The sequence below is a fragment of the Choloepus didactylus genome, chromosome 4 (genome assembly GCF_015220235.1).
Source record: "Choloepus didactylus isolate mChoDid1 chromosome 4, mChoDid1.pri, whole genome shotgun sequence".
NCBI classification, from domain to species: domain Eukaryota; kingdom Metazoa; phylum Chordata; class Mammalia; order Pilosa; family Megalonychidae; genus Choloepus; species Choloepus didactylus.
In genome coordinates, this window is record NC_051310.1 from 98,370,555 (window position 1) to 98,388,295 (window position 17,741).

Sequence of the window (17,741 nt, forward strand, 5' to 3'; positions counted from 1 at the left end):
AGCTTCCCCTTTCCACCTCATTCACACACTATTCGGTGCTGTTAGTTATTCTCACATCTTGCTACCAACACCCCTGTTCATTTCCAAACATTTAAGTTCATCCTAATTGAACATTCTGCTCATACTAAGCAAGAGCATCTACATTTCTTCCACAAGGCAGGAGGGAGAGTCAAAGAAGGTAGAGAGGCAAAAGAAAGAGGAAACAAAAAAAAAAGACAGCTAGGAAGCAGCAAAAGGAAAAATAACCTTAAATCAAAGTAGAATAAAGAATCAGACAACACCACCAATCTCAAGTGTCCAACATGCCTCCCCTATCCCCCCCTCTTATCTGCATTCACCTTGCTATATCACCTTTGTTACATTAAAGGAAGCATAATACAATGATTCTATTAGTTACAGTCTCTAGTTTATGCTGATTGCATCCCTCCCCCAATGCCTCCCCATTTTTAACACCTTGCAAGGTTGACATTTGCTTGTTCTCCCTCGTAAAAGAACATATTTGTACATTTTATCACATTTGTTGAATACTCTAGATTTCACCAAGTTACACAGTCCCAGTCTTTATCTTTCCCCCTTTCTGTGGTGTCTCACATGCTCCCCATCTTTCTCTCTCAACTGTATTCATAGTTACCTTTGTTCAGTGTACTTACATTGTTGTGCTACCATCTCCCCAAATTGTTGCAAACCACACACTCCTGTCTTCTATCACCCTGTAGTGCTCCCTTTAGTATTTCCTGTAGGGCAGGTGTCTTGTTCACAAAGTCTCTCATTGTCTGTTTGTCAGAAAATATTTTGAGCTCTCCCTCATATTTGAAGGACAGCTTTGCTGGATACAGGATTCTTGGTTGGTGGTTTTTCTCTTTCAGTATCTTAAATATATCACACCACTTCCTTCTTGCCTCCATGGTTTCTGCTGAGAGATCTGCACATAGTCTTATTAAGCTTCCTTTGTATGTAACGGATCGCTTTTCTCTTGCTGCTTTCAGGATTCTCTCTTTGTCTTTGACATTTGATAATCTGATTATTAAGTGTCTTGGCGTAGGCCTTTTCATATCTCTTCTGTTTGGAGTGCTCTGAGCTTCTTGGATCTGTAATTTTATGCCTTTCATAAGAGATGGGAAATTTTCATTAATTATTTCCTCTATTATTGCTTCTGCCCCCTTTCCCTTCTCTTCTCCTTCTGGGACATCAATGATAAGTACATTATTGTACTTTGTTTCATCCTTGAGTTCCCAGAGACGTTGCTCATATTTTTTCATTCTTTTCTCCATCTGCTCCTTTGCGTGTAGGCTTTCAGGTATTTTGTTCTCCAGTTCCTGAGTGTTTTCTTCTGCCTCTTGAGATCTGCTGTTGTATGTTTCCATTGTGTCTTTCATCTCTTGTGTTGTGCCTTTCATTTCCATAGATTCTACTAGTAGTTTTTTTGAACTTTTGATTTCTGCCGTATACATGTCCAGTGCTTCTTTTACAGCCTCTATCTCTTTTGCAATATCTTCTCTAAACTTTTTGAATTGATTTAGCATTAGTTGTTTAAATTCCTGTATCTCAGTTGAAGTGTATGTTTGTTCCTTTGACTGGGCCATAACTTTGTTTTTCTTAGTGTAGGTTGTAATTTTCTGTTGTCTAGGCATGGTTTCCTTGGTTATCCAAATCAGGTTTTCCCAGACCAGAACAGGCTCAGGTCCCAGAGGGAAGAAATACTCAGTATCTGGTTTCCCTGAGGGTGTGTCTTAGAAAATTGCTCCACCCTTTGATGCCTCAGGTCACTGTGCTTTTCTGCCCAGCAGGTGATGCCTGTTAGCCTATAATTCTTGACTGGTGTGAGGCGGTATGGCCGTGTTCCCCCAGGCTCTGGGGTCTGGTTCTGAATGGAAAGGGCCCCACCCTTTTCCTCCTAGAGAAGACAGACCCCCAGGTGGAGGTCATTAGCATTTCAATAGTCTCTCTCTCTGCTTGTGGTGTCTCCACCCTTCCCAGAGTCACAGCCCTGGAAACTGAAAATGACTGGGGCTTTCTCCACTGAGCCAAAAAAGAAACAGATAGTCCCCTTCAGACCCAGTCCAAGGCAACCCTCCGGCTTTCCCAGGTCAGTTGTGACCCAAAGCCTCTGTCTGTTTTTTGGGGATGCGTACCTGTAGTGAGCAGTTCACACTCGCTACTTAAAACCCCAGTTGGAGCTCAGCTGAGCTGTATTCGCTTGCTGGGAGAGAGCTTCTCTGTGGCACCACGAGGCTCCGCAGCTTGGGCTATGGGGGAGGGGGTCTCCCGACCTGGTTCCGCAGGTTTTACTTACAGATTTTATGCTGTGTTCTCGGGCATTCCTCCCAATTCAGGTTGGTGTATGATGAATGGATGGTCTCGTTTGTCCCCCCCGCAGTTATTCTGGATTATTTACTAGTTGTTTCTGGTTTTTTGTAGTTGTTCCAGGGGGACTACTTAGCTTCCACTCCTCTCTATGCTGCCATCTTGCCCGAGTCGCACCACCATGTTTTTTTAAAGTTTTTTTTTTAGCAGTTGCCTAGTGTTTACCATATACATCTTAACTCATCAGAATCAGCTTCAGATTTATACTAGCTTAATTTCAATCATATATAGAAACATTACTTCTATGCAGCTCTAATCCTTTTTCCCATTTTTTGTAGTATTATTTTTTACATATATTACACCTATTAAAGTCACAAACCCAATCATACATTGTTATTATTATTAATTTACAATCTGTTGCTATTTCCTCAGTCCATTACAGCTTTGCTCTCACCCATCTCCTTTGTGTTGTAATTGGCAAATATATGCACATAAATTACATTTCTATATGTGATAGGCCCAACGATACATGATATGCATATTATTTTATGCAATTGCTTTTTTAATCAGTTAAGACAAGCAAGGAGAAAAATATGCACTTATTTTGTCTTTTATAATTACATACATGTCTTTACAGGAGCTCTTGGTTTACACATATGGATTCATATTACCATCTGGGGTCACTTACTTTCAGCCTGAAGAGCTGTCTTTGCTTTTTCTTGTAAGGCAGATTGGCTAGCACTGAATTCTCTCTGTTTTTGTCTAAGAAGTGTTTATTTCAATTTCATTTTTGAATGATAACTTTGCTTTCAAGATTTTTGCCTTGTTTTTGACTTCCAGCATTTTTACTATGATGTGTCTATTTGTGGATCTCTATGCAGTTATCTTACTTGGAGTTTGTTGAGCTTCCTGCATTTGTGGGTTATTATTTTTCAATAAATTTGGGAAGTTTCCAGCCATTTCTTCAAATATTTTTTTCTTCTCCTTTCTCTCTTCTCCCTCTTTCTGGTACTCCTATTATGTGTATGTTGGTGCACTTAATTTTCTGAGGCTCTGTTCGTTTTTCTTCTTTTTCTTCTCTGTTCTATGGCTTGCATAATCTCTATCAAACTATCTTCAAATTCACTTTTGAATCACTCTAGTGAATTTTTTATTTCAGTTATTGTACATTTCAACTCCAGAAACTCCATTTGGTTCATTTTTATAATTTTATTTCTTTATTGATAGTCTCTATCTGATTGATATTAGTGTGCCTTCCTTCTTTAATCATGGTTTCCTTTAGTTGTGTAAACATATATTAAATGACTACTTTAGTCTTCTTCTGATAAATTCAATATCTAATCTCTATTGCAGGCAGTTTCTGTGTCTTCTTTTTTCCCCAATGTATGCATCAAACTTTCTAAATCCTTCACATGCCTGGTAATGTTTGTTAGAAACAGGACATTTTAGATAATATATTGTAAGTCTGGGTATATCCCCCATCCCACCAGCAGGCTTGTTTTTGTTATTTGCTTTTTTGTTTACTGACTGACTGGTTTATTTTAGTGAAGACTAGCTCAGCCCCAGGGTGTGGTCTCTGGTGTTCCTAAAGGAGGTGAAGTTTGAGGCATGCCCATAGTCACCCCGGGATGACAGTGGTTTTGGTAGGCCCTTTTTACTCTCATTCCCTGACCATAGGGAGGTGTTAAGCTCCACTAATTGTTGGCTGATTGTTCTGTTGTTTCAACAATGCCCTGGAGCATAAATTGCTCTACAGACTAATGCAATCAAATCTTTTGAAAGGATAGTTTCTGAGGTCAGTGTTTAATTCTTTTCTTTTCTGAACAGGAGGACTTCTCCCAGCTGTCTTAGGCTAAGGTTCTCTCCTGAAAACTAGCAGGATTGAAATTTAGCCCATATCTTGAATCTCCTCCCCATTGCCTTTCACAATTGATCTTGAGAGCAACTTTAGGCTTGAAGTTCTTTGAGAAGAGACTAGGAGCTACCTGTTTTTAGAGCTGAACACTGGAGCTAGGGATGGAAGCAATGGCAAACTTCTGAGTGACACCCCTGCTCTAGGAGTTAAGCACTTGGGAGTGAGGAGGTTGGAGGTAAAGGGTGGACAGCAGCCTAAGATCCTATCAGCTTGCCTTTCCTGCCATGTTAGTACCGCTTCACAAACAGGCACAAGATGATCTGGACCCCAGTATTGTCAGGCTGCTGCACCAAGGAAGAGCATCTGTTCATCAGTGGGAGCTGGGTAGGAGAGGGGAGCCCCTACCTATCAATCACACTCACTGGGGGCTTAGTCTCAGTAACAGGTAGCTGGGGGAGGGATGAAAAATACTGATATCCTGCTCCTTACAGGAAAGAAGCCCTCCATCTGGGTGCTGCGGAGAGAGGCCCTGTGTTCTTGGCTTTAGCGGTCTGGAGTAGCGTCTGAACCTGTTGAGCTGGGAGCAGGGAGGTAAGGAGCAGTCTGGGTTCAAACAGCACAGACTCTTGCCTTTATCACCAAAGTTTTGTAGATATTCTTGAATAGATGTTTCTGCAGTTGCCATTCATCCTTAGGATCATTCCCCAAAACTTTAATTTTTTTTTTAATAGTTTTTACAGCCTTACTGGAGAGCTGTTCAGTGGAGAACCTCACAGTGTCAGGATGAAAATCAATATTTTGAAGCTTTAATCTTTTCCTCTCTCTATGTATTTTATAATAGCAAAAAAAATTTAGTTGCATTATACACCCATAAAAATAAAATACAATATAGCCAGTAAAAACAACTTTGTAGATATGTTTATGGACATGGAAAGACACTAATGATATATTAAGGGAAAATGGATTGCAGAATAATAAGAACTTTGTTTCATTATTATCAAAATCTGTCTGTAGGGGATGGGAGAAAATATATAACTAAAAATATGGAATGTTTCATGAATTTGTGTGTCACCCTTAAGCAGAGTTCATGCTAATCTTCTCTGTATCATTCCAATTTTAGCATATGTGCCGCTAATGCAAACACTCTGAAGTTTTATTTTAGCTAATTTAAATTTAAAAATCCACATATGGTTAGTAACTACCATACTGGACAGAACAACCCAAGACTTGGTTTCTGCTTGTAGTGGTGTCACATGGCCCTGCAATTTAACATGACATTTTTTAAAAGGGTAAAAGTTTTGCTATGTTATCCAAATATAGACCAAATCAAATGCCCAAAATGAAGCAGGCCCAAGGATATCTAACTTCTGCAAGGGTTTCTACACAGATTTGTCTGAATTCTCCAGACACAGGAGAGGCACTTTTTTTGTTCTTTTGGTTTTTTAAACCAATAGACTTTATTTTCTGAAGCAGTTTTAGATTTATAGAAAAATTGTGCAGAAAGTACAGAGTTCTCCTATACCCTACCTCCCTTCCACATATATAATGTCCTGTCTTATAAACATCTTGCATTAGTGTGGTATACTTGTTACAATTGATGAACTAATGTTGATATATTATAATAAACTATGCTTAGTACTTCACATGAGGATTCACTCTTTGTGCTGTACAATATTATGTAGTTACTTTTAAATTTTTAATTGTTATATATACAGCATAAAATTTCCCATTTTAACCACTTTAGAGTATATGATAAATAGTATTAACTACATGCACAATGTAGTGCTACCATCACTACCATCCATTACCAAAGCTTTTCCTTCAGTCAAAACAGAAACTCTGTACTCATTATATATTAACTCCCCCTTCCATCTGTCTCCTGCCACCCTAAGTGAAATCATACAATATTTGTCCTTTTGTGTCTGGTTTATTTCACTCAACATGATGTCCTCAAGCTTCATCCATATAACAGAACTTCATTCTTTTTACAGCTGAAATATTATTGCATTACACACACACACACACACACACACACACACACACACACACACACCACATTTGGTTTATGCATTCATCTTTTTTTGGACACTTAGGTTGCTTCCACCTTTTGGCTATTGTGAATAGCCAAATAGGGTGTATACATGTCCGTTAAAGTCCCTGCTTTCAATTATTTGGGGTATGTACTTAAAAGTGGGTGTTCAGTTTGCTAAAGCTGCCAACATTTCTATATACCAGAAATGAGTTCGTTTTTACAAAGGGGTTTTATTAGCTTACAATTTTACAGTTCTAAGGCAATGAAAATGTGCCAGTTAAGGCACCAAGAAGAAGACACCTTCTCTGAAGAAAAGCTGGCATCTGGGTTTCTTCTGTCAGATAGCAAGGCACATGGCCAGTGTCTGCTGGTCCTTTGCTCCGGGGTCTCATTGCTTTCAGCTTCTGGCTTCAGTGGCTCTTTCAGCTTCTGTTTATCCTTGCTTGCTTCTCCAGGTTTTTCTTTCTCAGCTCTCTCAGGGTGTTTCTATCTCTGACCTCTCTGGCTTTTTCTATCCTTTATCCTCTCCTAAAGGAATCCAGTAAAGGATTAAGACCTACCTTGAATTGGGTAGGTCACATCCCAATTGAAACAACCTAATCAAAATGTCCCATCCATGGGAATGGATTAAAAGAACATGACCTTTTCTGGGGTACATGACAGTTCCCAACTACCACAGTCCACTCTCTGGCCCCCAAAGCAACATGTTCTTTCCATATGTAAAATACATTCATTCCATCACAATATCACAAAGCTTTAAATCATTTCAGTAATAATGTTAAACATAAAGTCTCATGAAAATCAGTTACATGTATGGTCTGTCCTAAGGCAAAATTCTCCTCTGGCTATGGACCTGTGAAACTTAGAACAAGTTATCAGCTTCCAATATTACAAAGGAGGGAAAGTTGTAGGATTAATGTTCCCATTTCCATAGGGAGAAATTGGAAGGAAAACAGGGGCCAAAGATTCAAACAGTTCTGAAAACCTGCAGAGCATATCTCATTAGATTTCAAGGTCTGAAAGTCATCTATAGAATGACAGTTTATCCTCAGGGCTTGAGAGACTGGCAGTTCCACCCTTTCTAAGGACTTATGCAGCAGCTCTGCTCTCTCCAAATACTGAGATGAGGGCTTCATCATCTCCAAACACTGGGGAAATGGCCATATTCTCCCTTCTACCCTCTTCAATCACTGGGGGCGGGGGGCAGCTGGGCTCTCTGCCATCTCCAGGGCACAGACTCATCCCTCTGCAAACAGTGGGGTCTTGGTGAGGCTCTCCCCAATCAACAGAGAATGTGCTGCATCCTCTCGGAGGCTTGGGGTAGCCTGAACATTGGGGCCTCCTCTTCCTGAACAATGGTGCCTCCAGGCTCAGGCATCTGAGAGCCATGGGGTGGTAACACTCTTACTGAACAAAGGGGCAGAAGGCCCACCCTCTGCAAACTCCCGGGCAAACTCACCCTTTCCACTTGCATGGGTGGGTCTGCTCTCCTGGCTGGAGGTTTCTTGGCTCCAGACCTTAGTTTCCATGGTTCTGCCTTTGAAGTACTTTTTCCCTCAATCTGTCACTTTTCTTTCCCTTTTAGTCCAGACTGGCAGTGGTTCTGTTTATTCAGATCCCACAACAAACTTGTCAGTTTTGCATGCAGCACACAGGGGTCCCGACCATCAGGCAATAGGACTTTCCACAAATCCTTGCTGAACAACTCCATCTCCAGGCCTGGGTCATCCTGGAATGGCTGACTGATTCTTCTGTTTTCAGTTAAATGCTCCCATGGGGCACTAGCCTCTGGGTTCTTCTTTCTGGAAGCCCAGTGTTTTCCAAACCATCAATTTCTGGTTTCTCTGTACCCAAGAGTTCAGTTCTCAGCTTATCCCTTTCCTCTCACATTTATTGTAAGCTACAAGGAGGAACCAGGCTGCATTTTCCACATTTAGTCTGGAAATCTCTTCAGCTAAGTATCCCAGCCCATCACTCTCGAATTCTGCCTTCCATCCAACACCAGGACTCAATTTTGCCAAATTCTCTGCCACTTTAAAACAAGGATCACCTTTCTTCCAGTTTGCAATTACACAGTCATCATTTTTGTCTAAGGCCTCATTGAAAGTGCATTCAGCATCTGTATTTCTACCAACAGTCTCTTCAAAGCAATCTAGGACTTTTCTATCAAGGACCTCACAATTCTTCCAGAATCTTCCCCTTATCCATTTATAATGCCATTCCAGCATTTTTTGGTATTTCCAAATAGCAACACCCCACTTCATGGTGCCATACTCTGTTTTGGCTTGCAAAAGCTGCCAAAATGCAATATACCAGAAATGGGCTGGTTCTTACAAATGGGGTTTATTAGCTTACAATTTTACAGTTCTAAGGCAATGAAAATGTCTCAATTAAGGCATAAAGAGGAAAATACCTTCTCTGAAGAGAGGCTGTTGGCATCCAGGTTTGCTCTCTCAGATAGCAAAGCACATGGCAAGCATCTGCTGGTCCTTTGCTCCTGGGTCTCATTACTTTCAGCTTCTGGCTACAGTGGCTCTTTCAGCTTCTGTGTGTCCTTGCTTCCTTCTCTGGGTTTTTCTCTCTCAGCTCTCTTGCGATGTTTCTATCTCTGATCTCTCTGGCTTTTTCTATCCTTTATCCTCTCATAAAGGACTCCAGTAAAGGATTAAGATCCACCTTGAATTGGGTGGGTCACATCCCAATGGAAACAACCTAATCAAAATGTCCCACCCACAATAGGCCAACACCCATGGGAATGGATTAAAAGAACATAACCTTTTCTGGAGTACGTAACAACTTCAAACTACCACAGTGGGATTGCCAGATTATATGGTAATTCTCTACAGAATTTTCTGAGGAAACAAGCTATTTTCTACAATGTCTGCCCATTTTATATCCCCACCAACACTGTATGAGTGTTGCTATTGTGTTTTGGCAGCTTTAGCAAACCAAAACAGACTTTGGTACCAGAAGTGGGGTGCTGCTGAGTTTGCAAATACCAAACATGTTGGAATTCCTTTTTAAATGGATAAGGGGAAGATTCTGAATGAATTATCAGGAGCTTGATAGGAAAGGCCTAGATTGCTTTGAAAAGACTATTGGTAAAAATATGGATTCTAAAGCTACTTCTGATGAGGACGTAGAAATGATGCATGTATTATTGCAAACTGGAAGGAAGGCAATCCTTATTTTAAAGTGACAGAGAATTTGGCAAAATTGAATCCTGGTGTCTGATGGAAGGCAGAGTTTGAAAGCGATGAGCTAGGATACTTAGCTGAAGAGATTTCCAAATTAAATGTGGAAAGCACAGCCTGGTTTCTCTTTGCAGCTTATAACAAAATCTGTGAAGAAAGGAATAAGCTGAGATCTGTACTCTTGGGTACAAAAAACAAACAAACAAACAAACAAACAAAAAAACAGAAATTGATGGTCTGGAAAATTTTGGGCTTCCAGAAAGTGAACTGCCAGAGGCTAGTGCCCCATGTGAGGATTTAACCAAACATGGGAGAACCAGTCAGTCATTTTATTACAAGCCAGGATTGCAGACGGAGTTATCCAGAGATGATTTTTGGAAAGCCCTATTGTCTGATGGTTGGGAACACTGTGTGCTTCATATGAAGCTGGCAAGTTTTTGCAGAATCTGTATAAATGGAAACACTGCCAGTCTGAACTAAAAGGGACAGATTGAAGAAAAAAATTACTTCAAAGGCAGAACCACAGAAGCCAATGTCTGAAGCTAAGACACCTCAGGCCAGGAGACCAGAGCCACCCATGCATGTGGAGAGGGTGAGTTTGCCCCAGAGTTCAAAGTGATAGAGCATATTTACTAGAGATTGGGGAGATCCTGGCCACCACCCATTGTTCAGAGATGGGAGAGCCTGTGCCATGGAGATGGCAGAAAGTTTGGGTGCCACCCTGATGCTTGAGGAGGTTGGGGCCAAAAACCAGGTGATCTCCCCAATACTTGGATATGTTTGAGCAATCACCTAGCATTTGGAGAGAACAGGGCCACCATGAAGGTCCTTGGAAAGGGTGAGACTCAAGCTCTCTTGAGCCCTGAGGATAAAACATCTTTCTATAGATGACTCTCAGACTTTGATATCTTATGGAGTTTGCCCTGCAGGTTTCTGGAACTGTTTGAGTCACATGACTCCTGTTTTCCTTCCAATTCCTCCCTATGGCAATGGGAGTGTTTATCCTATGACTGTCCCTTCTTTGTATATTGGAAGCAGATAAGTTGCTCTAAGTTTCACAGGTCCAGAGCCAGAGGGGAATTTTGCCTTAGGACAAATCATCTCTGTAACTGATCTTGATAAGACATTGTACATAATGTTGTTACTGAAATGATTTAAGGCTTTTTGTGATATTTTGATGGAATGAATGTATTTTGCAAATAGAAGGAACATGTCTTTCTGCAGTCCAGAGGATGGAATGTTCTGATTTGAATCTATTATGTATTCCAGAAAAGCCATGTTCTTTTGATCCAATCTTGTGGGGGCAGACCTATTGTGGGTGGGACCTTTTGATTAGGTTGTTTCCAAAGAGATGTGACCCCACTCATTCAAGGTGGATCTTAATTCCCTTGCTGGGATCCTTTATGAGAGGATAAAAGGCAGACAATTTGGAGAGAATTCAGAGAAGCTAAAATATGTAATCCAGTGTTTTGCCCCCAGTAGAAGCTAAGAGAGAAGCTAAGAGAGGGAAGCTAAGACATTCTCAATCCCTCAATGCTGATTGCTCCAACATATCCAAATATTGGGAGGATCACCTTATTTTTGGCCCCACCCTCCTCAAACATCAGGGTGACACCCAGTCTCTCTGCCATCTCCATGGCACAGGCTCTCCCCTCTCTAAACAATGGGTGGTGGCCAGGATCTCCCCAATCCCTAGTAAATATGCTCCATCTCTTTGAACTCTGGGGCAAACTCACCCTCTCCACATGCATGGGTGACTCCGGTCTCCCAGCCTGAGGTGTCTTAGCTCCAGACCTTGGCTTCTTTGGTTCTGCCTTTGAAGTAATTTTTTCTTCAATCTGTCCCTTTTAGTTCAGACTGGCAGTGTTTCCATTTATACGGATTCTCTCCTGGAAGTCATGTCCCATGTCACCAGGGAAACTCACTCCCCTCGGATTCATGTCCCATGTAGAGGGGAGGGTAGTGAATTGATTTGCAGAGTTTGGCTCACAGAGAAAGGCCACATCTGAGAAACAAAAGGGGTTCTCTGGAGGTGATTCAGGCATATTATTGGTAGGCTTAGCCTCTTCTTTACAGCCATAAGTTTCACAAGAGCAATCTTCAAGAGTGAGACCTTGACTTCTTAAGTATGGCGTTCCTAATTTCATGTAGCTGTATTCTGACCAAGATAAATGATCAGTGTCTCACATTATTTTACTTAGTTGTACAGTCATCATCACTCTCAATTTTGAACAATTATCATAACCCAAAACACCCCAAAGCTCTTATCACCCCTAATTATTTGTCCTTAATATTAGCGTGGTACTAGTATGGTATTTCTACTAAATATAGTGCATAGTATGTGATAGGTCGTTTTTCCCATATACCACTCTGATGTTAACTCTTTGTATCAGTGTCATACCTTAGAATAATATCATGCAATCACTTATTTATATTTGTAGTGCTAATTTGTGGGATAAATGCTTTTAAACAATCCCTTTCAATCATGTTTAATGTGACACTGATACTTATAATCCCATTAATGATCTATCATCACCCCTGTCCATTCCCATACCCTTAAGTTCAACCTTATTAACAGGTCTGTGCATATTAAGTTATCATTCCCCCATCTCTAGCTTCTCTCTTTAGGTCCCCTATATTCTACATTGTATGACACCAATTTTACATTATTCAGGAAAATCGCATTAGAGATAACATACAATATCACTCCTTTTGTGTCTGACTTATTTCACTCAGCATTATGTCTTCAATGTTCATCCATGTTGCCATATGTTTCAGGACTTCATTCCTTCTTACTGCTGCATAGTATTCCATTGTATGTATACAACACATTTGGTTAATCCCCTCATCTGTTGAAGAACATTTGATTATTTCCAGCTTTTGGCAATTGTGGCAGTGCCACTGTGAACATTGGTGTGTAAATGTCTGTTCATGTCACTGCTTTCAAATTTTCTGGGTGTATACCAAATAGTGGAATTGCCGGATCATAGGATAATCCAATATTTAATTTTCTGAAGAACCACATAACTGTATTCCATGGCAGATGTACCATTATACATTCCCACCAGCAGTGGATAAGAGTTCCAGGCTCTCCACATCCTCTCCAGCATTTTTAGCTTCCTGCTTGTTTAATGGCAGCCATTCTTATTGGTGTGAGATGATAACTCATTGTGGTTTTGGTTTGCATTTTACTAATAGCTTGTGAAGATGAACATTTTTTCATGTGTTTTCATGTGTTTTTCCTCTTTGGAAAAATGTCTTTTCATATCTTTTGCCCATTTTATAATTGGGCTGTTGGTACTACTGTCATTGAGTTGTAGGATTTCTTTACATATGCTGGATATCAGTCTCTTAACAGATATATGGTTTCCAAATATTTTTTCCCATTGAGTTGGCTGCTTTTTCACCCTTTTGACAAGGTTCTCCAAGGAACAGAAGCTTTTGATTTTGAAGAGTTCCCATTTATCTATTTTTTCTTTCATTACTTGTGCTTTGGGCTTAAGGTCTAAGAAGCTTCTTCCTATTACTAGATCTTGAAGACGTTTCCCTATATTCTAGAAGTTTTACGGTACTACCTCTTATATTGGTGTCTTTGATCCATTTTGAGTTAATTTCTGTATAGGCTGTGAGGTAGGGGTCCTCTTTCATTCTTTTGCATATGGATATTAAGTTCTCCCAGCCCCATTTGTTGAAAAGATTTTTCTGTCCCAGCTCATGTGGTGGATGTGGTGGCCTTATCAAAATTCAGTTGATCATAGATCTGGGGATCTATTTCCAAAGACTTGATTCAATTCCATTGATTGACATGTCTTCCTTTGTGCCAGTACCATGCTGTTTGACTACTGTGGTTTTATAGTAAGCTTTAAAGTCAGGAAGTGTAAATCCTTCCACTTTGTTCTTTTTTAGAAAGTTTTTGGCAATTTGAGGCCTCTTTCACTCGCAAATAAATTTAATAAGTAGCTTTCCCAAGTCTGTAAACTAGGTTGTTGGAATCTTGGTTGGAATTGCATTGAATCTGTACATCAGTTTAGGTAGAACTGACATCCTAATGACATTTAGCCTTCCTAAACACAGAATGTGTTTCCACCTATTTAGGTCCTCTTTGTTTTCTGTTAGTAAAGTTTTATAATTTTCTGTCTAGAGTTCTTTTATATCCTTGGTTAAGTTTATTTCTAAGAACTTTTTTTTTTTTAGTTGCTGTTATGAGTGGAATCTTTTTCTTGATTGCCTCTTCAGTAAGGTCATTACTAGCGTATAGGAACATTATCCACTTTCACACATTAATCTTGTATCCCACCACTTAGCTGAATTTATTAGCTCAAATAACTTGTCAATTTCTCAGGATTTTCCAAGTATAAGATCATATCATCTGCAAATAATGACAGTTTTACGTCTTCCTTTCCAATTTGGATGCCTTTTATTTCTATGTCTTGCTGAATTGCTCTAGCTACAACTTCTACCACAGTGTTGAATAATAGTGGTGACAGGAGGCATCCTTGTCTCATTCCTGATCTTAGGGGCAAGGCTTTCAGTCTCACCATTGAGTACTATACTAGCTGTGGGACACCACTCTCTTCTATTGATAGAACAACTGGAGACAGGACCAATAAGAAAATTGTGAATGTAAACAATGTGGTAAATGAATTAGATTTAACAGACAACCTAAACTGACCCAAGAAGAAATTGAAAACCTCAACAAACCAATCACAAGTAAAGAGATCCAATCAGTCATCAAAAATCTTCCTAAAAGTAAAAGCCCAGGGTGAGGTGGCATCACAGAGGAATTTTACCAAACTTTCCAAAAAGACCTGAAACCATTCCTGCTCAAACTCATAAAAAATTGAAGAAAAAGGAACACTCACCCTGGGCTTTTATTTTTAGGAAGATTTTTGATGACTGATTGGATCTCTTTACTTGTGATTGGTTTGCTGAGGTTTTCAATTTCTTCTTGGGTCAGTTTAGGTTGTTCATGGGTTTTCAGGAAATTGTCCATTTCTTCTAAGTTGTCTAGTTTTTGGTGTACAGTTGTTCATGGTATCTTTTTATGATTTTTAAAATTACCTCAGGACCCATAGTAATTATCCCACTCTCATTTCTGATTTTGTTTATTTGGCTCTTCTCTCTTTTTTACTTTGTTTAGTCTAGTTAAGGGGTTGTCAGTCTTGTTCATCTTATCAAAGAACCAACTTTTGGTTTTCATTTTTTTCTCTGTATTGGTTTTCTGTTCTCCAGATCATTTCCTTCTGCCTTTAATCTTCGTTATTTCTTCCCTTCTACTTGCTATAGGGTTAGTTTGCTGATCATTCTCTAGCTTCTTCAGTTATTTCAGTTAGGTCTCTGTTTTTAGCTCCTTCTTGCTATTAATGTATGCATTTAGAGCTATAAATTTCCCTCTCAGCACCACCCTTGCTGCATCCATAGGTTTTGATATGTTGTGTTCTCATTTTCATTCATCCTAGATATTTACCAATTTCTCTTGCAGTTTCTTCTTTGACCCACTGATTGTTTAGGAGTGTGTTGTTTAACTCCCATATAGTTGAAAGTTCTGATTCTTTGGTGGTTATTGATTTCTAGTTGCATTCCATTATTATCAGAGAATGTGCTGTGAATAATTTCAATCTTTTTTAATTTATTGAGACTTGTGTACCAGCATATGCTCTATCCTGGAGACTATTCCATGAGCACTAGAGAAGAATGTATATCCTGGTAATTTGGGATGTAATGATCTATATTTGTCTGTTAAATCTAATTCATTTATCACATTGTTTACATTCACAATTTTATTACTGGTCCTGTCTCCAGTTGTTCTATCAATAGAAGAGAGTGGTGTATTGAATTCTTCCACTATTATTGTAGAAATGACTGTTGCTCCCTTCATTTTTTTAAATGAAATTTTATTGAAATATATTCACATACCATAAAACCATCCAAAGTGTACATTTGTTCACAGTGTCATCATATCATTGTGGCATTCATCACCCACAATAAATTTAGAAAATTTTCATTGCTCCAAAAAATAAAAATAAAAGTAAAAAAGAGCACCCAAAACATCCCATACCCCCCTCTCCCCTGTTTTTCATTTACTTTTTGTCTCCATTTTTCTATTCATTTGTCCATATACAGGGTAAAGGTAGTATGAGCCATAAAGTTTTCACAACCATATATTCACACCATATAAGCTATACAGTTATATGATCAAGAATCAGGACAACTGATTGCAGTTCAACGGTTTCAGGTATTTCCTTCTAGCTATTCTAATAAAGTAAAAACTAAAAAGAGATATCTATATAATGCAAAAGAGTTGCCTCCAGAATGATGTCTTGACTTGATTTGAAATCTCTCAGACACTGATACTTTGCTTTTTTCATTTCTGTTCCAGCTGTTGGTCAAAAGGCTTTCTCAGTCTCATGATGCCAAGGTCTGGCTCATCCCTGGGAGTCATGTCCCATATTGCCAGGGAGATTTACACCCTGGGAATCATGTCCCATGTAGGATGGAGGGCAGTGAGTTTACTTGCTGAGTTGGCTTAGAGAGAGACGCCACATCTGAACAACAAAAGAGGTTCTCTGGGGGTGACTCATAGGCACAATTATAAGTCGGCTTAGCCTGTCCTTTGCAGTAATAAGCTTCATAAGGGGAAGCCCCAAGATTGAGGGCTCGGCCTACTGAACTGGTAGTACCCAATTCTTGAGAGAATATCAGGAATTTCCCAGCTGGGGAAGTTGAATATTTCCACATTTCCCCCTAGTCCCTCAGGGGGGCATTGCAAATACTTTTTATTGTCTGGCCAAATTACTCTAAGATGTTTTGGGGCTTCATGCTAACCCATACATACCAACCAATCTCATTCCCTATTCAAGGTTGCATGTAATTATGGTGTTGGAGTAAACTGACCATACAAGTTAAGTTATATAGTGTGCTTCAGAAAATATAGATTTTGTACCAAATAAACATCTCTTCCTTTGGTCCCACACAGAAGCTGAAGTTACAAAACACAGTTAACATTATCCTCTACCCTAGACTGATCTACCCCAATCTCAACAAAGTCCATTTGGTTCATATCTCCAATCAAAGTCTGATCTCCTTTTCACTTTAACAGGTGCTGCATGGAGCAATGCCAACAATCCCAGCTAACTAACTCTGGCTTCAAGGCCCAGGTGCCACACAGGCACCTGAAGCTCCAAGGACCAATCAGGTCACACACAAACAGCATCTCAGAATTTAGAAATAACTGTTACAACTCATAAATAGATGTGACTGCCATAAGACCCTACAATCTAGGAACCTTTATAATAAGCCTTCTCCTGATAACCCATGCTTCCAGATTCAGTTCTCAGAGTTCGTACACTATTGTTAGTCCATATTAGTGAGGCATTATAATGTTTGTCTTTTCATTTCTTGCTTATTTCACTCAACATACTGTCCTCAAAGTCCATTCACCTAGTTGCATACCTCACAACTTCATTCCTTCTTGCTGCTGCTCAATATTCTATTGTATGTATACACCACAGTTTGCCATTCAGTTTATCAGTCAGTGTAATCTTAGGTCATTGCTGTCCATTGCAAATCATGAATACTGCCACCAGAAACACCAGTGTGCAAATATCCACTCATGTCCCCACTCTCAGTTCCTCCCAGTATGCAACCAGTAACAGGGTTGCAGGACCATATGGCAACCCCATACTTAGCATCCTGTGGAACCACCATACTGCCCTCCAGATGGGCTGCACCATTCTGCTTCCCCACCAATAGTGAAGAGGTACATCCCTTTCTTCACATTTTCTCAAGCACTTGTATCCCTTTGTTTATTTTTTTAAAGTTTTATTCACACCCTATACAAGCCATCTTAAGTAAACTATCGATGATTCCCAGTTTAATCATGTAGTTGTGCATTTACCACCACACTCTATATGAGGATATCTCCATTTCTTCCATAATGAAAGAGGAAGAGGAGGGGAAAAATGAAAAATAAAAAAGAAGAAAAAATATAATGTACAGTGAAAAGGTCATACAACAAGAACAACATCAAGAATCCCATACCTCTCCCCTATGTCCCCCTCTTGTGGACTTTTAGCATTGGTATATTGCCTTTGTTATAATTAATGGAAGCATATTACAATGCTATTGTTAACTATAGACTCTAGTTTGCATTAATTGTATTTTTCCCCAACACAACCCCATTTTCAACACCTTGCAAGGTGGACATTCATTTGTTCTCCCTCATGTAAAAACATTCTTATATTTGTATATTTAATCACAATCATTGACTACTCTAGGTTTTGCTAAGTTATGCTGTCCCAGAATTTATCTCCTATCTTTCCTTCTGGTGTCCTACATACCCCTAACCTTCCTCGTT

General features: G+C 39.6%; 1 long non-coding RNA gene and 1 other non-coding gene across 2 annotated transcripts in view; one reads left to right on the forward strand and one right to left on the reverse strand.

Moving 5' to 3' along the window:
• Window positions 1–4,662: 4,662 nt before the first annotated feature.
• Window positions 4,663–17,741, forward strand: part of LOC119531702 — a 65,953-nt gene continuing 52,874 nt past the window's right edge. Inside the window, exon 1 of the long non-coding RNA XR_005216391.1 lies at window positions 4,663–4,750. This is a non-coding gene — a long non-coding RNA (uncharacterized LOC119531702). The remainder of the gene's footprint in view (window positions 4,751–17,741) is intronic.
• LOC119533529 lies at window positions 5,197–5,303 on the reverse strand. Its single transcript, XR_005216658.1, has one exon. It is a non-coding gene; the product is annotated as a U6 spliceosomal RNA (small nuclear RNA).